This window comes from Phocoena phocoena, chromosome 18, assembly GCF_963924675.1.
Source record: "Phocoena phocoena chromosome 18, mPhoPho1.1, whole genome shotgun sequence".
NCBI classification, from domain to species: Eukaryota; Metazoa; Chordata; class Mammalia; order Artiodactyla; family Phocoenidae; genus Phocoena; species Phocoena phocoena.
The window spans coordinates 11,938,829-11,959,941 of NC_089236.1; the positions used below are offsets into that span (position 1 = coordinate 11,938,829).

The 21,113-nt window shown below is 40.9% G+C and overlaps 1 protein-coding gene across 8 annotated transcripts in view; it reads right to left on the bottom strand.

Annotated features, from left to right (window-relative positions):
- The window catches only part of DCLK1 (doublecortin like kinase 1), a 335,075-nt gene that overhangs the window by 254,158 nt on the left and 59,804 nt on the right, over positions 1-21,113 (bottom strand). The window lies entirely within an intron of this gene.

Below are 21,113 nucleotides of genomic sequence, written 5' to 3' on the forward strand. Positions count from 1 at the left end.
CTTTATCTGCCATGAAATCTACCCATTCAGGCAGTACTGACATGTGAGGATTAGACCCCGTTATTTCATTTGTTTTTTAAATGTGCTTTCCCTTTCCATCTAAGGATTAAGTTAATCCCTTCCTCCATTATGCATGAAGTTTGAGTTTTCCTTCAAATTATGGGATTTGCACTGGTGCACAACATCTTGACCACTGTCCCTTGTGATTAAACCGATCCAGCTCATTTCTACTTTTACTGAGTGCCTTCTGCCTATCAGGAACTATGTGAATCCCTGAAGATTCAAAGGTGACTAGGGACAGATACCCCTCTCTCTGGAAGTCTAGCGGACCAGGTAAGAGCCCAGCCCGTTAGAAAGAGGAGTGCCAGTAGGATCACGTAAAAAACAAAATGTTACAACTCCAGACTCGGCACAGTGACACTCCACAAGGCGTCCACAACCACGATACTTCAGTCAACTCGGGGTGAGGCTCTAGCAGCAGAAACACATTTCACTCCACCAAAAAGCTCAATGTGCTTAATGAGACAGTCAAGCTATTTCCTTCCATATTCTTTACTATAAAATAAATAAATAGCTATTTAAGGAATTGAGAAAATGGTGAAAAGATAATATCGTTTCCTTATCTACTAATCCTTCCAGATCATGTTTGCATAATCTTTGAGCAAAGATTTCGTTTTTGACCTATCTGGTCATCAACATCTCTGGAGAATCCTCAGTGCTTCAACACACCAGAAAGAAAACCACCAGTGACTCCTCAATTGCCAAACTCACCAACCATCCCAACTGAATAACCAGCCTCAGATCACCTTACTGCTCAACCATATTCACACCTTCAAGTAGCAAAGGATTATTTCCCTTCAAGGACAAGTTAACGTTTTTTTTCTTTCACGACATTTGTCTCACTTGATTCCTGCCAGTTTAGATCATAAAAGCCTCTGTACAGTCTATTCATCTCCATCCCTAACCCCATGTGCACTCTCATTTGTTAGTAATCATGACAATTTCCTGAATTCACTGTTCTTTTAATTCTGTTCATTCATTCACTAAATCTCATCCAGCACATGACACTGGTTTTTCCTCTGAAATTGCTCAGACTCAAGCAGAAGAAAAGTAGCTTTAGAGAAAGTGAAAAATCAAGTTTCGTTGCGAATGAACAACACTGAGGTACTGTTCACCTTCGTGTTTCTTGAGACTAAAAGCACAATGTCCCCTTTTTTCTCAAAAGCAGCTTTCTGAATTTCAATACTTTCCTTATTATAGTGATAGCCATCTAAAGAGCTATGCTTACTGATTAATAATAAAAAAAAAAGAACCTTAGAAGGGAATTAATCTGTTCAAAAAGAGACTCCATCCTACATAAGAGGGAAAAGACCTTTAATGAAAGTTCCATTATCTCCACAGAATTAAAGGTTGCCATTCTCAGGAAGCCTGAGCCTCCCGGTGATTTAAAATACAATTCCACCTGGTATTCCATTCCTATCACTTTAGAGATAGTCAGTGTAACTGCTACTTAATTTTTAAAATATCCCCCCACCATCCACAGACTTTTTGAATGTCCTTGCTTGTTCTGAGAACAGAACTGTCCTTCTCTTGGAAAGGTGTTATTAGTGTTATTATTAGCAACAGCAAAACATCATCAACATCCTATAGGGATTCAAGCATGAATTTGTTTTAGAAGGAGCAAAAGAGGGGCGCTAACATTGGGGAAAGAAAGGCAGTATTTCTGGGTCACTCAGAAGGGTACAGATAGCAAAAAAAGAGCCAAACAACTTGAGTATCAATAATATAGAAAAGGCCAACCTCAGATTGATTATTCGTTCATTCTATAAAAATCCAATGAACTTCAACGAAGACTCTAGGTCAGCTACTGGGAATAGGAATCTAAGTAAGACATGGTTTTTATTCTTAATGGGTACACAGTTTCCTAGAAAGACAGACATGTAAGCCAATACTGAAATAAAAGGAGAGAAGTGTAAGATATATTTTCAAAATGTTGTAGGATTTAAAAAACAAAAGAACTGAAGCCCTACCCTAAAGGATGGAGAGGAAACTGTACCTTTAAGCTCGGCATACGCTGCTCCAAATCATTACGTGATTGAGGGGTAAATTATACGTACGTAAAACTCACAGAACCTATATTGTAGAAGGGACTTCCTTGAACCCCTAGTCAGACCATACCACGCTCCCACATCCCGTCTGTACTTGGATCTGCTGCTTACCTTCTGCTAAGTAATCACCCAGCCTGAGTTCTGTGACTGAGCTTAGGCAGGGATATGGTGCTTACTATCTTTGAGGAAGTCAATGCCTTCGTAAAATTCCATTCGTTTGCCCTTATATTTAGCCAAAATCACTTTTCCCTCAGTTTCTACCCATTGGCACTGGTTATTTCCTCCAAATTCTGATGGAGAGTACATTCCAATTACCCAAGATGCAGAGCTAAGTAAACCAGTATCAAAAGGAGTGCGATATCTCAGGCTACTTGGTCTCTTCACTTCCCATGAAATACTGTGCACGTATATTAAGTGTCTACCACATTAAAGCAAATGTGTGAGGTACTAAAAAGCTATTAGAATAAGAGAAAGCCTCTGTCCTCAACAAACTAACAGTCTAATGAAGAATAGACACCTATAATAAGAGGCAGAACAGGATCATCATCACGGAGAAGGACAAGTAAAGTAGAATTAAGGTTCAGCAGATGTGGCAATCACATCCCTCTTAGCAAACCTGGAAAGAGCCATGGAGAAAGTGAAATACAAAACTAACTCACAAAATCGACCAATAGTTATTTACCATCTACTACGTACCAGGTACTGTTTAGGGGACCGAGGCTGTAGCAGAATATCAAACATCCAAAGCCTTTACTTCCAAGGAGCTTAGATTCTAGAAGGGGGAGACAGACCATAAACAAGTAAATATATGTCATTGAGTGATAATGATAAAGAGAGTGGCACTGCTGGGCGGGGCCAGGCTTCTATTTTAGATCAGAGAAAGACCTCACTATTAAGGGAGCACAGACCCCAAGGAAGCAAATGGGGAGACTATGCAGACATCTAGAGGAAAAGATGGATCTTAAAGATGAGATTAGGTTTTACCTGGGAGAGCTTAGAAGGAAAAGCGTCTGTGAGGCGCAAAGCAAGGAAACTGGCATGTGCTGCAGTTTGGGGTAATACAGGATAAATGTAAGAGTCATGGAAGATAAGTATAGAAAGACAGAATTAGGGTGCAATTCTCCATGACATTTCTACTTGCCTGGTGACAGCATGTGTCCTAAACTATCCTTGCAAAGATGAGTGTATAGCAAAATAGCCTTGGACAATAAAGGTGATGTCTCTAATGAGGTAGAGGGCAGACTTGCTTCAGGATCCAGATAATAAACGGAATCTCTCTCTCTGAGACAAGGATTTCGTAGCAGCCCTCTTATAAGACTGGCGGTAAGTACAGTAAGATCTCAGAATCCCACAGCATAGCAGGGTCCTTATCATAGCGAGAGCTGGACACTGAACTTTCATCCAGCTTGAGAGGGGCAACAGGAAGTCAGTGATCGTTCTAAGCAGAGCAATGTTTGGTAAGATAAAATTATCAGGGTGGCTTAGGATCAACTAGAGGAGAAAATGGTGATGGAGGCTGTGAAAGCTCACACTTTCTGGGCAGGCACTTTGATACATGATCTCATTTAATTCTCACAGGAGACTAATTTTATTTATTCATTCATCCAACACGCAATTATGGAGCTCCAACTATCTTCCAAGAATTCTATAGGCACTGAGATACAACCATGAACAAAATCACAGGCAAGGTTCCTGTGTCCATGGAACTCACATTCTAGGCGGGGGCGGGGGGCGGAATACAGACAACCAACCAAACAGTTGATAGAATGTCAGGTGGTCATAAATGTTTTAAAGAAAAATAAAGCAAGGTAAAAGGACAGAGTGATATGGATGCTATTTTAGACAGGGTAGTCAGGGAAAACCTCTCTGAGGAGGTGAATGTAAGCGAGACCTGAAAAAAAAAAAATGAGGTGACTATTACTATGTCTGTTTAAGAGCTGAGGGCACTGAAGCTAGAGAGACTCTATCTTACTGAGATCTCTGTCTTCACTAACGAGTAGTGGGGTAGAGATACAGACCCAGGAATCTGACTGCAGCCCCAGCATTCCCACTGCCACACTATACTACCTGGTGTGGTGACCAGATGAGAGGCTACCCATCTCTGTAAGAGGTAATAAGGGCCAGAACCACGGGGAATGCAGGTGGAGTTAAGAGATGGGGCAGAAACCAAAGATAATGAGGGACAGGTTTCATAAAACTGGCCACTGGGTTCACTGGAAAGACAGAGAAGGAGGTTAGAAAGAAACTGAAGCCTTGGATGGCCAGGAGAACAACTGTTACCAGAAACAGGGGATCAAGGAAGAGGGCCAGGCTGGAGGGAGGACAGGTAAATGGAGAAACGGTGATTCGGCTTCAGTACAGCAAGTTTGATGCATTAGCAGAACTGGCTTTGAAATTTCATGTCAGGTTTGAGATATCATGGACTTTGCTCCTCTGCCCTCTAAGGCTACTTTTATCTTCTTCAAACTCTAACTGTATCCCAGCCACTGGACCCTATTAGAAAACCAGCAGAAGAGAATTAACCATCCCATGCTGGTTAATCCTAATCAGCCAGCATCCTTTCTCTTAATGAACTAAGGTGTGAACTCAGCGTCTATTTTTTTCTTAATAGATTTCACATTTTTCTTTCTTTTTTGAACTAAATAATAATAAGGGGAAGAGCCCATCATTTTCCCAGTGCTTCTTTCTCAGTGGCTTTCTAAAGAATACCAACGCACTGGTATTCAATTTATCTTGTCTACTTATATTAGGTATAACAAATTCAGACACCATACTGTCTTAAGTCCATGTCACATTTTATCCCTTGGTGTGAACTCTAGGACCACCTAACTTCATTCTAACTTCTTTAGAGCTTGCCAGATCACAATGGGGTTTTAAGGTCAGGTATGAGTTCTTTTATTTCTATTTTAAAACAGTTCTAGTTTCTTGCAGAATTTTTAAAATAGGGAATATTAAAAACAAAGTATGAACTTTAAAAAAAAATTAACTGTAGAATAGGTAATAAAGTTAGATCATTCAAACACCAGAATGTACTCAAAAGTATGTAATCAAAGTATGTGTATATATGCTTACATACATGCATATGTACGTATGCATAACTGTGTGCATATGTTCTCCTTTTCTACATAACTGGAAGCATATTATCCTGGAGGCATATTATCCTTTGATCCCTGAGGATCAAAACATGCTACTTTCGAACGACTTCCACGGACTCGCTCTTTCTAGGTAGAAACATGTACTCGCATGTGCACAAACACACACACACTCAAATACATGTGAAATTTGGTCGATATTTAAAACTTTAATATTGTTTAAAGTAGTTCTCTCTTGTTATATTTTATCATCATCACGATCCCTCCGTAAACCACAGTCAGTGGTGTGTTTGCCAAATAAATCTCGTTTCTTGCAGTAACATAAATCAGAACCATGGACAGCAACATGACTTCTCCCGCCCCTTTTCCTTCACTTCAAAAGGATTTAATCTTCCAAACAAGTAACTTCACTCCAACCTCTGCTTTCCTAAAAAAAAACAAAACCCAGCAGGCATAGGCGTAGGTAAAGTTTTAAAAGCTCCAAAGGGCTGAATCCTGACAGATCCTGAAATATTAGCAATTGCTTACTCAAATGTGTGTATACCACACATGTACATGCGTATACTATAACACTGGGAATGAGCAATATATAAGGCAGCCATCAATTATTAAATCAGGTTGGCAAGTAAGGAATAGAGATTCCACTGTAAAGTCTGTGGGACGGGGAAAATGTGCTGCAATGTCTTGTGCTTTAAAGAGGTCTAAATCCTCGTTCAAGCCTTGCTTTATGTGATGCTCCCGTGAAAAAATTATTTGTACTTTTAGCCCATGCGGAGCTCAGATGAGGACCAGAATCAGGATACTGAATTCATGTAACGGATTAAAGTCATGCTCTTCGGCCAGCATGGGCTCCTAGTTGGCCGAATAAAGCTGGTACGGGTGAGGAGGACAAGGGAAGGGATTTCAAAGCTCTGTATTCAGGGTGAGTTTATCTTTCTTCCTATGACCACTTGGTTTTGAGAAGGATTTAGAAAGCCAGCCAGTCATGAATACCTCTCTGTTAAATGTACAGCCCTGTGATAAAATGCATAATATGGTTTCTGTCCTTCAGATGATTATAGATTTGGGGGGAAGGGGTAAGATCAAGCTATATATAAATAGTAATTTGTGCTTAGACATATCTTAAACAATAACAGTAAATATGAAGAGAATAGGACAGTTCATAAGTGCTCTAGAAAGTATTCAGGAGAGGAAATCCGTGGGCTGGTGGGACCGAGAAACTTAATGGAGCAGGTGGGATTTGAACTAGGTTTAAAAGAAAGATGGAATTTAGACAAGCACACACGGGGTGGCAGCATCTCTGTGGAGGAGAATAGTGTCCAGTTCCCTTCACTGGACACAGCCAAACTCCTTGTAATACTGGCTACAAGTGTCTGAGCCAGGACAAGGTTCTGGGAGCCTGATGGACTGAGAAAGGGAACTTTTCCCAAAGTAACCAAGGGCAGGGCTGTGTGAGGAGCAAGAATGAATTTCAGTAGGAGATGAAACCAAAGACAAGTGCCAAAGGCAGTATCAAAACTGAAGGCTGATGGGGCTTCCCTGGTGGCGCAGTGGTAGGGAGTCCGCCTGCCAATGCAGGGGACACGGGTTCGTGCCCCAGTCCGGGAAGTTCCCACATGCCGCGGAGCGGCTGGGCCCGTGAGCCATGGCCACTGAGCCTGCGCGTCCGGAGCCTGTGCTCCGCAACGGGAGAGGCCTCAACAGTGAGAGGACCGTGTACCGCAAAAAAAAAAAAAAAAAAAAAAAACACAAAAACTGAAGGCTGAGAGGGAGATACAATCAGAAGGCAAATTAAGAAATGTGAAGCTAACATCCACAAGATTAGTCTGGGGTGAAGCACTAATTGAGGAAGGGCAAAGCAATTCTAGACATAAGCAGAGAACAAGGTGAGAATGTCAGAGGTCCACGGGTATAAGATTATGGCAGCCAGGAGCGGCTTCTTAAGAGCATAAAATTAGACAGAGATTTTAGCATTTGAGTGACTATCTGGAGAAAAAGAAGAAGCAAGAGGGCTTCCCTGGTGGCGCAGTGGTTGAGAGTCCGCCTGCCGATGCAGGGAACACGGGTTCGTGCCCCGGTCTGGGAAGATCCCACATGCCGCGGAGTGGCTGGGCCCGTGAGCCACGGTCGCTGAGCCTGCGCGTCCGGAGCCTGTGCTCCGCAACGGGAGAGACCACAACAGTGAGAGGCCCGCGTACCGCAAAAAAAAAAAAAAAAAAAAGAAGCAAGAATCATTTCAAGGACTTGAGGCTTAGAAGAATGAGAGCCCCACCGACAGGGAAGGACACTGAGAGAACCTGACTAATGATTGTGGCTTTGATTTTGTTTATGTTGAACACGACCTTCAGGCCAACATTTAATTCAGTCAATCAAAGATACAGGGCTATAACTCTCTGGAGAGATCAGGAATAAGGTCCAGCCTCCCTTATTATTCTCAGCAATGGTTATTCATGATTAGGAAATCTAGATTTCTCAATTAGCACCCAGGGCCAAAGCGGGTAATAAGGTAATATTCGATTCCACTACTTTTCTAAAAAAAATTCCCACCCCTAAATCTCTGCCTTCGTAGGACAACCACCCTGTGGATTTAGAATGGTTGGACTGACCTCTCCAAATGAGACGGCAAATCACGTTTTGCAAACACATCATCAAACTCCATCAGTCACGAAGGTATGGCCATTCAGCTTTGTTTGCTGATGAGAAACCAAATAAAATTAGGCGCTACGCCCGTAGACCATACCACTGTATGCTTGAGCTCGTCTGCACAGAAATATTCTTTAGGTCAGACGGAGATAAAAGCTAGGAACCCTCCCTCCTTCCAATTCCCAATAGCAATGCACCCCTTTCTCACTCACTCTCCCTTCACACAATAATACAAACACACCCTTTATTCCTGCAGAGAGAAATCTTAACGTTAGAAACTTGGCATTTAAATAATACCTTTCTCCCAAGAAGTCAACAGCAGTTTATAAGCCAGCATTCTGTGAAATCATCTCAGTGGGCCTGGAAATAAAATCAAGGTCTTTGTTCCTCCAGGCAACTGTTTTCTCCACTAGACCCCAGTGGCCAGCTGCCAGCTTCAGGGAAAAGAAATCGAAACACAAAAAATAGCCACTCATCTAGAATACAGAGAGCTTGAATAACAGCAAATGGGGAGGAAGAACCATAGGTGGGTTCTGACAGGTTAACCAGTGAAATCCTTAACTACACTCACCATAGGTCGCAGTTAATAGTCGGACTGCAAGTTAGAATAAGGGGGAAACTATCCTACTTCCACTGTTCTAGACCAGCTGCTCCCTTCTGAATTTTAGAACCCCACACATCCTGAAGAAGTACTCCACATGAGCACATAACGTTTTCCGTAATAAAGATGCCTTAAAAATTGGGAGTAGGGGATTAAAAGGTACAAACTACTATGTATAAAACAAGCTACAAGGATAGATTATACGGCACAGGGAAAAGACCCAATATTTATAATAACTATAAATGGAGTATAACCTTTAGAAATTGTGAATCACTATGTTGTACACCTGAAATCTGCATAGTATTATAAATCAACTACTCCTTAATAAAATTTTTGTCAATATTCTCTCTAAAGGTAGAATATCAATATTCAATTCACATGAGGAATCTGTACATTAACATGTGTTTCAGGTGAATTCTATTTTTAATATAATAAAATGCCTATTAATCCACAATTCATTCAACCATTTCCTATTTACTCTGTATCAGATTACTCTGTCATAGCCCTACAATTGACTGTACCAAATTCCCACTTTCAGTGGTACAATGACCAGAAAGTATGCTTTTTCCTGTCGTATCATCTTCGTAATCAGAACAGTTAATCACTGTGCCCTCCTTGAGTATGCAAATAACAGACTCCTAGATGTTCATCAAACACAGACACTCCACGTTTTACTCGGCGGGTATACGTGTAATCATTAATTGTGAATTACATACTACTATGGGTGTGGTGACTGGCACAGATTTCTAAAAATCCTGTTATTTTATACTGAACTTTACACTCAGCAAGTGCATGGAGCAGCAAAATCACCAAAAAACAGTTAATAACGGGAGAATTTAAAAAAGATGTCTGGTTTAAAACTAGACGGCAACAAACATTCCTTTCCCCCAAAGTTAGTGACATCAACTGGTAAAGATAGGACTTTAATCAAAGAACTACGCATCTGTAGCCACAGCTCAGGCAGTCATGCAGGAAGGAAGGGGCACAGAGTGCTTATTCTGTGCCCCAAACCACCAAGATGCAGTGACCGCAGGAAATGGCAGAAATGGTCCATAGGATAGATAAGGAAGCAGTCATTATGACAGTGGCGATGAAGGCAACATCTGCTTAGGAATGACGTGTATGAGACCACACAAGGCCACAGAAGGGAGGAAGCATGTTGGATTGATTATAACACAATCAACATTTCAGATAAGAAATCTTTCAGAAGACCAAGAGAAAGCCTGTGAGGGTGGTAATCGTGGTGGTGGTGACAGAGGGGATGTGAGGCAACGAGGCTGGACAGAACTCTTAAAACTGAGGTCACCAGCACACAGCAACAGCAAATTCAGAGCAGTGGAGAACTAACTAATCCCACCCTGACTTTCTTAAACTGAGAACCGAAATTTCTTCTCATCTATGGCCAGTTGCAAGATCCAATCTTGAAATAAGTCCTTGCACATTAAAAAAACAAGTACCCTGTCATACGTGTCTTTTGTCATAACAAGTCAAGAGACATCTAAAGACAAATGCTTACCCCCTTCTGTGACATTAGGAGAGTAGATAGGTGGTTGTTCAGACCACATACATCTTCACTTCTGGTAACTAACAGAGCACTAAAACTATAACCAAAACATTCATTTCTCTACAAATCTCCACTTTGATTTTTTTTTTTTATTTTAACTACTGTCTCTCCTTCCACATAGACTGACTCACAAATATTTCTAGTAGGATATACCAGTCCACAGGATACTTAATAAGAATAATATTATATCTAGAAAAACTGGCAGAAATGGTTTCTTGCTAAAATACCACAACCTAGATAGAAGTGAAGTGACGAGGTGTGAATGTGCGCTGGCTTAATTCGGTGCTTGACGGAGATCCTAACACGTCAATATTCCAAACAACCAAACATTTAATAGAGTTACTTGCATCTACTCAAAACTAAGCGACAGCCAGACATTTATCTGGCACTGAATCATACCGTAGTAAATTTCAATATCCTCCACAAATGTGTCACCTTTCATAAAATACCATTTAAGTCAGCACCTTGGAAGCCCCAAAGTCCTATTTTTCAGACGTTTCATCTGTGAAGCAGCTAAGAACTGTGTAAATTTGGAACGCTTCTGTCAGGTACAATTCTGTTGGCGTTCTGGTTGTGATCCACACTTCAGCTGAGCTCTCTATCATTATAAAATGTCATTCTTGTCTGGGAACACCCCGGTTCTTTCACCCCTCATTATTTATATAGTGACTTTGATGTTTAAGAAACACTGTACTTAATTCTGAGAAGCCCAAGGACTACAGAATTGCTTTTGGATTTCACTCATCAACAATTTGTTTAGAAAGACTGAGACAACCCTAACTCACGTCCCCTTCCCCGAGCCTTCCAAAGGCTTACCAGACTTTGCCTGGAATCCACTGCAATGCATAACCATAATGGGGTCAGGGACTTTCTGTCTTGGTTATGGTTCTGCTGCCAGTGCTGAGAACAAGGCCCAGGTAATCGCTGCTAAATGAATAAATAAATGAATCACCGCTACCTCCCAGACGAGTGGCCGGGGTTCACAACCAACCAAGTGGAGAGAAATACAGAGAGGCACGAGGGAGCCCTGTCTGTGCTAGAGTGACAGGGGCACTGGTGCTGAGTCCACACATTTTGAGTCTCAGCTTTACTTAATACGCAAGTTAAAACTACTGATTGATTCTTAAAATGGAAATAATAAGACCTGACAGCAGAGCTTCTGTAAGAATTAGAGATAATTACATAAAGTGCCTGCCTGACACATAAATACACCCAAAGAATAGTTATGAGGATGCTGACGTTGACAGTGATGAATGGTGAACGCAAACTCTGGTGATACAGATTTTTTAAAAAAAAAACAGAGGGCTTCCCTGGTGGCGCAGTGGTTAAGAATCCGCCTGCCAAGGCAGGGGACACGGGTTCGAGCCCTGGTGCAGGAAGACCCCACATGCTGCGGAGCAACTAAGCCCGTGCGCCACAACTACTGAGCCTGTGCTCTAGAGCCACAACTACTGAAGCCCGCGTGCCTAGAGCCCGTGCTTAGCAACAAGAGAGGCTACCGCAATGAGAAGCCTGCGCACCGCAACTTAAGAGTAGCCCCCGCTCGCCGCAACTAGAGAAGGCCCGCGCACAGCAACGAAGACCCAACACAGCCAAAAATTAATTAATTATTTAATTTTAAAAAAAGAACAGAGGAGAGAACTGACCACAGGTAGGAGTCAACACGTAAACTTCTTTGAGACTAGTCTTGATCTATCTTAAATAAAAGTTGAGGATATAAACTGGCATTCACATTTGATATTCCAATTTCATATGTTCAGGTCACACTGACATCTAATATCAAAAGGTCAGTGACCTTGACCCAGCTGTCATTTGCAAACCTAATGAGGATATTTCCTCCAATGACCACAAATAATGCAAGGCCTTCAATGCACTTGTTGGCTGATGTCTGCACCTGATGTCCTTCAGTTGTCTGTCTGGAACAATGCTACCCGAGGCCTCATGAGAACAGGGCCCATGTCTGTTTAATCTGACTTGCCTGGAGCTAATACATTACCACGTGCACATGGAAACAAAACGATTTTGATATTGATTGTGATTTCCATCATCTAAGCTATGATAAAAATTATTAACTTTTAACAGAAAGGTCCTCCAAGTGTCACTAGGATACTGTGAAGTGCCTTTGGATTTGACTCTTAGATATGCTGGAAGGTTCTAGATGTCACCTTCTCAAGCTAGTGACCCAATGCCCCCAGATGTCCCAGGGACATTCCAAAGGATAGAAGAGGAAGGAGAAACCAGAGGGGATTCGGTATTCCCCTCAGATGCCCCTAGATGTCCCAGGGACATTCCAAAGGATAGAAGAGGAAGGAGAAACCAGAGGGGATTCGGTACCTGCTGTCCTTCAAATGATTTCTCTGCCTCATTACAAAGTTAGGTCATTAGATCATGGCTTCAGTTAGACTCTGACCATTTTCAAAATATATGAAGAAAAAATATGCACAGTTACTTTGCTTCCCAGAAACTTCAACGCCCTCAGATTCTTATTTTTGGAGAAACCGTGGCATCAGTGACTTGGGAAAGGGGCAAGGAGGCCTAAGAAGAGTACCGGCATGCCCGGTATTTCAGAAGTTATTACGCCAGCCACAGCGCCCACCACCTGCTAGACGGAGATTAGGGCAACAGTGTCAATGTAAGGGAATTTGTTGTTTTTCCCCTTAAGAGGAAAGGTCATGGGTACCCCTTCTGAGAAAAGATGAACAGAACCTCACAGAACTGTTCTCTCATTGAACTGTGGAAAGAGCCAAATGGAACTGTTCTCTTATTAAACGATAATATATAGTGGATTTTTCAGCGTATCTACTTAGAAATTCAACCTTTTAAAAAGGCTTTCAAATCACAGACTTGCTCATTAACATGTTCCCAGCACTCAGCTTGGCACATAAAATACAGGCAGTAAATAGTTACTGCATGAATAAGTGAAATGATGAGTTGATGTTGAGACAAGCAATTCCCACAAAGAGTTTCATAAATCCATTAAACAAATGATTACATTTTTAAAGCATGACTTGCAGGGTAGGTTTGGGCACACTGACAGTTATAATTCATCTGTAATAAGTAAAACGAAAAGTCATAAATGTATTCCAAACAGCTCTCACACAAAAAAGTAAGAGGACAATGGGAAGGGTCCCGCCAAATTTGATGAATACCATTCATACGTCACGTTCCTGCCACATGAACAAGACTCAGACTAGAGGCAGTCACTGGGTTTAACAAATAAGGTAGAAAGATGCATCCACTAATCTGAAAACTCACAAAGCTCTAAGTATCATGGAGTATACTGCAGCAGAGCAAGTGACTAGGAGGAAATATGTACAGCAAAGCGTTAATCATATATGTGTTCTTCTTCAACCCTGATGCCACTCAGCTGTAGACAAGACGAAGCTCCATTGAACTTAAGTTTATAAGAATGTAGAAGACAAAGAAGGAAAGGAGTAACTTCATCTTTACTCTTTACAGGGAATATCAGAAAAAAATGACAGAAATGAAATGTGACAATTCCATATAACATCTTCATATTTATCCCGTAATAATGGTGTCAGTCTCCTTTCATCAGACTTTTATTCTCAAGTAGAAACAGAATTACAATGTCATTACTCTGAGTTCATTCTCTTCTCCCACACACGATTACATAAGGAAAGGCAGTAGTGCGCTAACGATACGTGAGATTCCTAAATAACGCTGGAAACGTTCTCCAAACACTCCCTCTTCTCTAAAAAAGTCCTTCTCTGGAATTCTTGACTTTAGACAGAGTGTAAATATGTACTGATAATAGCTGAACAAAATATACAGATCATGACAGGCTAATGAATGGTTTCTCAGCTGCCTGTGTCATGTAATGCCTAGGACTTCCCGAGAAATTAGCCAAGTGTAAACCCCAGCCTCCCCGCTCACTATGTGATCTTAACTAAGTTACTTAACCTCTGCGCGCCTGCTTACTCACTTATATAATGGGAATAATAACAGCACTTATCTTAGGTTACAATTACAATCTGACAATTACAGATATCAGATGTTGAACACGTACTGAGCACAGAATAAGCTCTCAATAAATGTTAGCTAGTATTCCTACAATCTGGAATTTGGGTTGTTCTTCCTATATAAGGATGAAAAACAGGAAGGGAAGAATGGTTTGGAAAGACAACTTTTCAGTGACTGATGTGGAAACTCAAGGCCCCTCATCTTCTAAGAACCTATCTATAAGATTTAAGACAATTAGGCAGAGCAAAGACTCAGCTGAATACATCCTTTAAAAATTCTGCAAAATCTAAACTGCCAACAATTAAATAACCACTGAAATTACATTGTAAAATGGAAAAATACATATACCATTATATTATGGAAAAGGAAGAGAGGATGCCAGATTGAATACAGAGAAGAATATCCATGTGCATTCTTAATCATTTATATAGGAATGTATCAAAATGCTAACAGCAGTAGTAAAGATCTGAGATGTACAGTTATGGGTGATTTTTAAATTTTCCTCTTTGCAGCAAATGCTGCGTTTGCACAGGGAAAAAAAAAACACAATATAAAAGGTAAGTCCCAGATATCAGAATAACAACAGATTCATCACCTCTAATTTGAACAGCATTTTACAATTTGCCAAGGGTTATAATATACACGGCGTCATGTGCACCTCAAATAACTTCATGAAACATGTTGAACACAAGACATTCCTGTCAGACCAAGCACCTGAAGTTTGGAAAGGTCAAGTTCTTTTCCACAAAATGTGAGGGGGGGGGGTAATGGGAGGCACCTGAGGTCAACCCAGGGCTTTCCCACCTGGGGCACAGTTCTTCCCAGGAGGGCCTTCCAGACCAGACAGGATCCGGAATTGGAGGATCCACGGCGGTAGCTGCCTTGTTAATCACTGGGAACAGCACCGTTTTCCTGGGCTGTAAAATGAGTCTAAATGACACTAGTTTCCCAAACAGATCTTGTCCAAATAAGAAACAAGATACCGTGCTAGCCTTTGAAGTAACAACTAGTACATTCCTCTGGGAAGTTTTCATTTTGCTTAGAGGTGCTGTAATGAACTGAGCATGGCCCAGAAAAATCAGGCAGCTACATCCTCTTCCCATAAACTCAGGGATCTAGAAAGAATCTGTGCCAATAATAAAGAAATCTGTTATTATTTTCTATCCTCCTTCCTTCGTTCCTTTGTTCCTTCCTTCCTTCCTTTCCTTCCATCCTTCTTCTTTCAGTTTCAAAACTTTCCTTCCTTCCAACCTCTCTTTCTTTTGTTCCTCCCTTCCTTCTTTTTTTCCTCCCTTTCTCTCTCCCTCCTCTCTTCCTTTTTTCTTTTTTTTCCATCATATTTCAGAAATTAACACACTAAACAGCTTTGAGGAATGGGGGTTCTGGTACCACACCACATCCTTCAGGATAGTCACGGGGCAACTAAAATGCCAAGACCCTGTCCTTCCACGAGGCTTCCTATCTGTTTCTCTAATGCCATCCCTTTGCCCTCGGAGATGACAAGACATGGAGTGTTCCCTGCCACTGCCTCCAAAACCACTATATTAATGGAAAGCACTCCTTCCCACCAAAGAAAACAAATCAGCTGTGTTCTTTAGCCAGATGTTTTGCCAGGGTGCTGGACATCTGCTTTAGGTAGAAAACAAAAAGTTTTCCAGTCTAGACATTAAGGAGCCAAAAAGAACTGCTTATATATATATAAGTATTCATATTTTTAAAGTATAGGAAGAAAAAAATTAAGTAGTCAGAACACAATTAGGAAACATGACCAAACTGATTAACAGTTTTAAAGTTCACACTACCAACTTTGAATGCCAGCATTTTATACTGTGATTCTTGAAAATTTATGGTTACAAAAAAACAAAGCCAAATGTGCTAAGCCTGTAAAAGCATGCTGTTCCTATTATCTTGGCAGTAGATGACCTGGTTAGTCTCATGCTGGGCAACAAAGATTAATTTCTCCGTGTTTAGTTAAAATGCTTTTGACACTGTACATCGTTTTGGCTGGCTACACTGTCTTGGTCTCAGGTTATAAATAAGAGGCCATGCAAATCAATCCTAAACTCTTTAAACAAAACCACAATAAAAAAAACTGCTTGATATTCAGTGAATATAAGCCTCTCTAAATAAACCTTAAAGTCAGCTTTGAATGACTTCTATGTAAAACCCATATAATACAGTTTTTACAGGTCAAAAATTAAATCCTCAGATTTTTAAAATTTTACTTTTATTATTTATTTTACTCTTATTATTTCTCTTATTTGTCTGCATCTTGGTAGAGCACAGTCTCTCATACAAATTTTCATAATTATTTTACAAAGAAATCTCCAATATTTAATAATTAGTTTACTTGATCAACAAAGAAAGCTTTAAAAGAAACTTCTTGTGACAGGTCCTAAGACACAGTAATTCAAATTAAATAACATAACAACCTTCTAAAATGCTTTTTAAAAGATGCAGGGAAAAAATCCATAATTCATTTCACTAGTTTCAAAATAGGGCATTTCAAATCTTCTTTCCAAGAGCCTGAGTGATGAATGCTATAAAGTACCTGGTTTTTCAAAACACACTAAACTAATCTGGATGAACTGAAAACTCCAGGATAATGTGAAGATAAGCCAAGACAAAAGTAAAACTTAATAATAAAATGCATGTTACAATGTCCAAATATAGTAATCGTATAAAAGCTATGCCTTTAGTCAAATATAAGTCACAGAGTCTTATATTTAAGAATATAATATCACGTTGGGGTAGTCTAAAGCATCTTTCAGTGTACACAGTGTTCACATTACATCACAGTAATTAAATCTTCATAGTAAAACCACATGAGATACTTCGTATTAATTTCCATTTGCCAGAAGAGGAAACTGAGGATACGGTAGGAATTGAGCTGAGGAGAAGAACACCACGCACAAGGTTTTGTTGGAAAAGTGGAGTCCAGAAAATAATGCTTGGGAAATATTACTTTGGACTAAATTTTAAATGGAGGAAAAAGCTTCAAGAGATCTTGATTCTTTTAAGAGGATCTTGATTCCTCTTCCTGAAACCAAATATCAGATTAAGTTCAAATTAAGCTAACTAGCTTTGCCAACGTGCAACAGAAATAAAGGTAAGAAATCAAGAAATCAAGAAATCAAGACGACTACTGGACTTCCTGGTAGCACAGTTAAAAAGCCTCAGAATACTCAGGAACAAAAATATAGAAAAGAGATAATATCTGTACAGTGCTCACTCAAATTACTGCAGTGATAAACTAAAGACAAACTAAATCATGCATCATATATAATTATGAATTAAAAGATCTATATTGTTAAGATGTCAGTTCTTGGGACTTCCCTGGTGGGGCAGTGGTTAAGAATCTGCCTGCCAATGCAGGGCACACAGGTGGGAGCCCTGGTCCGGCAAGATCCCACATGCTGCGGCACAACTAAGCCCGTGCACCACAACTACTGAGCCTGTGCTCTAGAGCCCACGAGCCACAACTACTGAAGCCCACGCTCCACATGAGAAGCCACTGCAATGAGAAGCCCGCGCACCGCAACGAAGAGTAGCCCCCGCTCGCTGCAACTAGAGAAAGCCCGCACGCAGCAATGAAGACCCAACACAGCCAAAAATAAATTAATTAAAAATAAATAAATTGTAAAAAAAAAAAAAAGAATAATACTAGTTATCACTCTTCCTTCAATGAGAACATGACTTAATTTGTTAAAATATATCATGGTTTTTACCCCAGGGCTCTAAGAGTTAGGCCACGTGAAAGCAACAAAGCTTGCTCTAAAGTAACATTCGGTCACTAACTGACAGGAAATGACTGCTGCATAACATCCACCAGGTTGGCATCACTTCCCCTTGCCAGCTCCACCGGCCCCACTGCCCTCCTTGTTCCCTTCCCCTGAAATGCCCTTCCCCCTCCTCTCCACCCATCAACCTCGACTCCCCCTCCCAGAGATGGGTCCAGCCTCTGTCCCTAAATCAGCCTCCTTTACCCACCATGATCTTTCATCCACTCGGGCTGTCACAACCTCAAGGCTTATTTTTATGTTGCTGTGGGATTATCCCCTAGCTGTCTCTTGGACATCCCCATCACTCTCAGAGCAGCGTTATGTGTGTTCCAAAGTGACCTGCCATGCACACGATCTAAAAATTTTTAATGTCAGAATTTGGTCTTATTCCTTTAAACAACTGTTGAGCATTCTATCCAGCAGCAGCCATGAATTAGTGACCACAAGCTGCAACGGAACACTGCAGTCGGCTAGTCAACAGAGAGTTCTTGACGACCAACCGTGTGTCTGGTGCAAAGAATGAGTTTAGATGTACTTTTGATTCAAGACGCTTGTGTTATTTAAAAAAATAAAACAAAATCCTCAGGTATCCAAAGAAGCTCAGAACTTTACAATTCACACTTGTTGCATAGTACCTGAAAAGGTGAAAAAAAAACAAACAAACACCTTTCGTCCAACAACTTTGAGTCAGTCCCAGCTTTGATCCAAAGGTAATAATATAACCAGAGAAACCAGTTTGTTTCTTCTTTATATTTTTAATTTTTTTAAATTTATTTTTATTTTTGGCTGCGTTGGGTCTTCGTTGCTGCATGCGGGCTTTCTCTAGTTGCAAAGAGCTGGGGCTACTCTTCGTTGCCGTGCGCAGGCTTCTCATTGCGGTGGCTTCTCTTGTTGCAGAGCACGGGCTCTAGGCACGTGGGCTTCGGTAGTTATGGCTCGCGGGCTCTAGAGTGCAGGCTCGGTGACTGTGGCGCACGGGCTTAGTTGCTCCGCGGCATGTGGGATCTTCCAAGACCAGGGCTCGAACTCGTGTCCCCTGCACTGGCAGGCGGATTCTTAACGACTGTGCCACCAGGGAAGCCCTCGTTTCTTCTTAAAATGGACATGACCCTAGTTCCAAAACTGATCTCATGGGACTGTTCTGAGAATTACAGGCAACAAAGCCCAAGAAAGTGTTTGAAAAGATCTGAGTACTACATAAATATAAACTAGCAGTAACAGCACTAGTATTAGCTGTTCCACATCCTTAAAGGATGACCAAGTGGACTCAAAAGGGATTCGAGTCACTTCAGTTATGGGTCAGAGAATTTGTACAAGGTCAGGTTAGATTTTTATCGAACAAGGCCTAACCTCATTTTTTCCCCATTAGGTTATTCTTACTTGGAGGGTTTCTTAGATGATTGGCTGACCTCATTCCCCTTAATCTTTGTTTTTTTACCAGCTGTTATGTATCACTTCTCTCCATTTTTATAAAGAGACCTGAGGGATGTGGTGTTCTGGCAGAAAGATAAAAAGACACCTGCTTGGCACCAAGTAAGCTAGTTCACTTGAGCCAGTCCATATGGGAAAATATTTTTAATAATTGCAAATATATATGACAGGGTCACATTTCTGTTCTTCTATTTTGTAGCATCTTTAACACTTCAAAAATTTTTACCAAAAATAATAATGTTAACAGATCTTCTCACACTGCCATTGGACAGTTTCATTCTCCTTGGAACCCAAACTTCCCATGAAATTAAACAGTTAAAACTGCAAAGGTGTACTAAGATTTCTTGTTTCTTAGTACATAAATCTAATGGAAGAGATCAAATATATTTAAAAGAAAATCTCACTTTAAACAAATGAAATGAATATTTGTATGGCACTTTATAAGATACAATGTGATTTTATAAATACATCATTTAATCCTCTTTGTGTTAAGAATTACTACTATCAGGCTTCCCTGGTGGCACAGTGGTTGAGAGTCCACCTGCCGATGCAGGGGACACGGGTTCGTGCCCCGGTCCGGGAAGATCCCACATGCCGTGGAGCGGCTGGGCCCGTGAGCCACGGCCGCTGAGCCTGCGCGTGTGGAGCCTGTGCTCCGCAATGGGAGAGGCCACAACAGTGAGAGGCCCGCGTACCGCAAAAAAAAAGAATTACTACTATCTTCATTTGAGATATAAGGAAACAAATTCAGCAGTGTTAAGTAAGATGTATAGATAGTGAGTGATGAAATAGAGTAGAAACCCAAGTACAGCCAATTCCCAATCCCATATTCTTTCTACTACACTATGTTACTTCGTGTCGAAATATAAATTAATAGTTACAATAACAGCTAAACTTTACTGGGAGTTTGCACAGGTCTTAGCGCTGGCCTCAACGTTTAAACTGTATTATTTCATTTAAGACTCACAACAACTTATGAAGTGAGAATTGCTACCACCCTTCTTTTCTAGATGAGGAAACCAAGGCTCAGGAAAACTAAAAAAATTTCCCAGCTCACACGGCTAAGAAGGAGCAGAACTGAGACTGGGATCTCATCTGAATGACGTAAAGTGCATGGTCTTAACCACTAGACTATACTGCTTTTGGGTTGCAGGGGAAATATTTATGCTAATTAATCCATATACAACACAACTTAATTTTGTTACAGAAACTGACAACCTGCAAATCAAAACTCAAAAAATACTAATGATAATGGGCTATCAAGATAGGCACAACAAAGAAACTAAAATCTAAATCTATCCATATAGACCAAATGCTCAATGCTTAACAGATTCAAATATCTGATTAAAGCTATCCTTATTATCCTACTTCCTTCACCAGCTTCCTCCCCATTTCTTCCCGAAAGAGTTGTCTATGGTTGTTCCAATTTCTCCCCTCTCATATTTTCCTAAAGCCCTCACCTACATTAGGCTTTGGCGCCACTTTTCCACCATGCTACTCCTGTCAAGATTGTCTATGGCCTCTAGGTTATTCCCTTCCATCAGTTCTCAGGGCACGTCTTACCTTAGCCATTAGCACAGGCCCCCTCTGTTCTCCTGGCTCTGCCTTCTCCTGGCTTCCAGGGTGCCCCACGCTGCTGACTTTCCCCCACCTAGCCTGTCATTCTTTCTCAGTCCTCTACCCACTAACTTTTCTTTTCCTTGATCTGTTCTTTTTGGAGCACCCCAAAATTGAGGTCGGTCCAGGGAACTCTTCTCTTCTCTACTGACACTCATTTCCTTGCTGAGTTTATCCAGTTTCATGGCTTTAAATACTATCTATCTATGGAAATGTCCTCCTAATTTATATCTTCAGCCCAGATTTCTCATCTGAATTCCAGACTTGAATCAACTGCCTTGTCAGCATTTCAAC